At 34.8% G+C, this 4,025-nt stretch overlaps 1 long non-coding RNA gene across 1 annotated transcript; it reads left to right on the forward strand.

The window, feature by feature from the left end:
• Positions 1 to 2,452: 2,452 nt before the first annotated feature.
• On the forward strand, positions 2,453 to 3,760 carry LOC125849926 (uncharacterized). The gene is made up of 2 exons (XR_007444725.1): positions 2,453 to 3,373; positions 3,453 to 3,760. It is a non-coding gene; the product is annotated as an uncharacterized LOC125849926 (long non-coding RNA).
• Positions 3,761 to 4,025: the final 265 nt, after the last annotated feature.

A 4,025-nucleotide genomic window follows, 5' to 3' on the forward strand; every position in this document is an offset into this window, starting at 1 on the left:
AAATTTGCACTCTGTAGGAAGTTATAGTTCTGGGGGTGCTTTAATACTGTTATGTAGAATTCAACTGAAGTGATTTCTCTCTTTAGTGCCCTTTCCTTGCTTTTGAACTCGATTATTCTGTGGTCTCGGTGGTTGGTTTGTTAGTTTACTTGTCTACATCTAGCAATCTTTTTCACTACACAAATAAGCTCATTTGTTCCTGCTCAGTTAGGTCAGTGAAACAGGGTATGTTAATTTTTTTAACTTTCTCCCGCATATCCTTTACTTCATCCTGTCTCTTCTTCATAGATGTATCTTCCTTTTCTCATCCGTTCCTTTCTTGATAGTTGCACCATCAAATTGGTTGCAATAGAAAGAATTGATCTTAGAATGACAACATTTTACAAGACCTTCAAGGTATGACTCAGCCAGCTAAGTGACATGTTTGGTGAGGAAGCACCTAAATCAGCAGCAAGTTAAGAATTAAAATTAATATTAGAAGAAAAAAGGAAGAAGCTACAGGTCACCAATCTGATCAACTTCACTCTATGAAACTTCTGGTAGTCTTGAAGATGGTGCACTTCCTGAAATACCATGGTGTTGGTCTATGGTGCTCGGATTCTTTCAAAAATTATGCTGCACCCATCTCGGGTTCTTCAAAAATACACTAGTTTTGGAGAAACCCGACACGCACCAGTCGACATGTTTGAAGAGTCCAAGCAACATAGGTGTTGGTTACAAAGACCAGTGGGATAGAATAGAATTCAATACCAGTTCATGATGCATCTCTAAAGCTTGGTTGCCCCCCCCNATTATCACTTTCTTACCAACTGTTATTTCATCAAATTACCACATCTTATGTATCTTCTATGTTTGTGACATCCTTCTTGGTTTCTATGTATGATTATATCTGTTATGGCTCGTCTCTCTGATCTACTGCTTCAGAATATCTTCATGCTCAAGGTTCATAGGTTGCCCAAACTTGTTCTGTATCTCTAGTGTTAACCTCTTACTCATCTTTCAGGGATTATCCAACCATATTGTCAACTTCACTAAGTTCCTTGTTCTTGGTATTTATCTTTGTTTCAACACTTCAGAAGGAGGTAATGTACTTTCAAATTTACAGAGTTGGCTATTTTGACTACTTGTGCCTCCACCCTAAGTTCTGAATGGATGTTTTTTTGTGGATTGCCTTCTGGCAGGCACTGCCTGTTTTATCCAATGGCTTAGTCTACTTTGTTGAGCTGAGTTTTTTCCCCTTCATTCATATGATTGTGGATAGTTTTGGCAGTAATCTTCCATTCATACATGCATATTACAAAAGTTTGCATCCACCATTCACTTAATCATTAATTTCAACTATAGGATCAAGCGACTTGCAACTTAGAGCATGTCTCTTTCATTTGTTAATAGCTTCTTGTATATTTCCTTCTTCAGAATTTTGAATCAGTGTAAACGCGTAGGATGTAGGCACCACAGTTCATTTAACTATTTAAGCTCCTTCTCCTGAAGATATTTGTTGGAGCAATGTGACCAGTGACCAGCTCATCTAAAAGCTTAAATTGTTAGATAGAGCACACTTCTATTTATTTAATTATGTTTTCAGCATTTAAATATGGAAAGGTCCTACAAAAGCTGGTCTTCCGCAATTTGCCTTGAGTATTTGCAACTGCAGTAACTTGTTTCACCCTTTTGGTATTTTTCATGCTTTCACCCGTAGGTTTGTATCTTTTTCATTTGTTTCTGTGGAATCTAGTTATTCATTTATAGGGATTTGGGATATGGATGATTTTGTTTGATGGTTCTTTATTTTTTGCTCAGTATTGATTAATTGAATTTAGCTCATCATGTTACATTTGGACTTGTTTATATTTGAACTCCTTTAGGTAAAAAAAAATGTCATCTTGCATTTCATTTTCTTGCTAATCTCATCCACCTTCTGTTGGATTTGCAAGTTATCTTATTTTTTGAAGCTTCACTAGTATGTAGGCTGTGTAGCACCCTAACCTAGCCCCTTCATTCCCAATACAAGTTAGAGCCTCTTAAAAGACGGGATCTTTACACAAATAGCCGGCCGGATTCACTGATTACATTTTCTAGACAGTATAAATAGATTATACACAATTATTCACATATTATATACTCCCTCCATCCCATTTTATGTGGCACTTTTCGGATTTCGAGATTCAAACAAGTCTATCTTTGACCGTAAGTTTTTCATAGATCTTTTAAACATTTTGAATTATCAATTATTGTGACTTATAATACTTTTTACGTAGTTTACAAATATATAAATTTCATTTAAAATTTTTTGAAGATTCCGTGCACGAATTCCCGGTCAAACGTAAACTGTTTGACTCTCGAAAAAACAAAAAGTGCCACATAAATTGGGACAAAGAGTCACTCTCTCTCTCTCTCTCTCTATATATATATATATATATATATATATATTATACGTATATTTGTATATCTGTTGGCTATTTTTAGTTCAAGTGGTTGGGTGTGCGGTTATTTAGATTACAACAACATACCCATGTAATACCACAAGTGGGGTCTGGGTAGGGTGGTGTGTATGTAGACCTTACCCCCCTGCCTCGTGAAGACAGGGAGGTTGTTTCCGAAAGACACTTGGTTATTTAGGTTAATTCTTCAATATATCGAGTAGAGTATTTATAGATTATAATGATTTGGATTTTTAAATAGTTGAATTTGTTGAAAAGATGTCACTTCAAGTTGGTATTTGGAAATAATAATAGTTTGAACTGTCGGAGGGAAAAAATATATTTCCATAAATATGTCAAACTTTTCATAAAGCACCTAATGGGGAAGTAGGTATAACTAGATGGTGTGGAGAATATAATAATGAATGTAGAGCCATGGAATAGTTTCTGATTTGGTCCTATAGAACTCTTCTAGTATATATTTTTCCTGGAAAAGTAATAAAGGGGGGAATTGGATGAGTGATAAAGAAACATTCTGCCATTTCACTTTTGAAGTTAGTGAAAACTTTTTCTCATACAAGTTCTTTCTGTATCTTTTGGTTCCATTTACACAACTTTACCCTCTTTACTTTAGTGTGTCATGATAAATAGCCGCTTACGTTACTTGCCCTAATATACTTTAGTGCATTATTGATTGCAAGTTGATAGCTAAGAGTAAAGCCAAAATCTTTAGTTAGATGTAGGTATGTCATTAGAAAAGGAACATTCAACTTTCAACTCTGCTTACTACCAGAACAGAGAATTGATTAGTTCTCTTTTCAAAAATCTTCATTTTCATTTGAAATGGATTGCTTTGGGTACTTACTCTTGCAGCTAAAATAAATAAATAAAGGTGTCCTGTCTCTAAAATTGTTCACACAATTCAGCATTTTTCAATATGTATTAGTGTTGATGTAAGTTTTGGTTTGTAAACCAACAAAACTTTTCACGTGTTTGACCTAATAACAAAGCTTTGGTTCTTATGCATTGCAGAATAGCTCGACAATGGTGGGAATTTTTCTTCAGTATTTGCGGGATCTCTTGGATCATGCCTCAAATTGTGAACGAAATATTGGAGAGTTGGCAGCGCAGAGAATGCATAAAGTTTTGAAGCAAATTTGGATCACAGACCTTTGCGCATATTCGAACTATTTGGCTAGAAAGAAATAACGCTTGTTTTGATGGGCAAAAAGACCATATTTCTAAAGTTAAAAACAATTGTTTACATAATTTGTTTTCTTGGTGTAAAAGTAGTTTCATTGATAATATAGATCAATATATGGAGCTATTGGAGTTGCTAAGGAGATGTTGTAATTGACTGTATGGATATTCCCAGCAGTGCTTTGTAACTTTTGGTTTTGGTACCTTCTTGGTACTTGGTCAATAAACCTTTACCTTATCAAAAAAGATTATGTCTTCATGTACGATGCTGTGTTTCGCTTAAAAAAAAAATAGATGTGTCCAATTTCTAGTGATTTAAGCTTTTAGATTTGCAGGTTTACATGATTCAACATCTACTCTTTATTTGGTTAACACAATGTAAGAAGAAAGAGTCTTATCGCCGCA

This window comes from Solanum stenotomum, unplaced genomic scaffold (assembly GCF_019186545.1).
Source record: "Solanum stenotomum isolate F172 unplaced genomic scaffold, ASM1918654v1 scaffold11539, whole genome shotgun sequence".
Taxonomy (NCBI): Eukaryota; Viridiplantae; Streptophyta; class Magnoliopsida; order Solanales; family Solanaceae; genus Solanum; species Solanum stenotomum.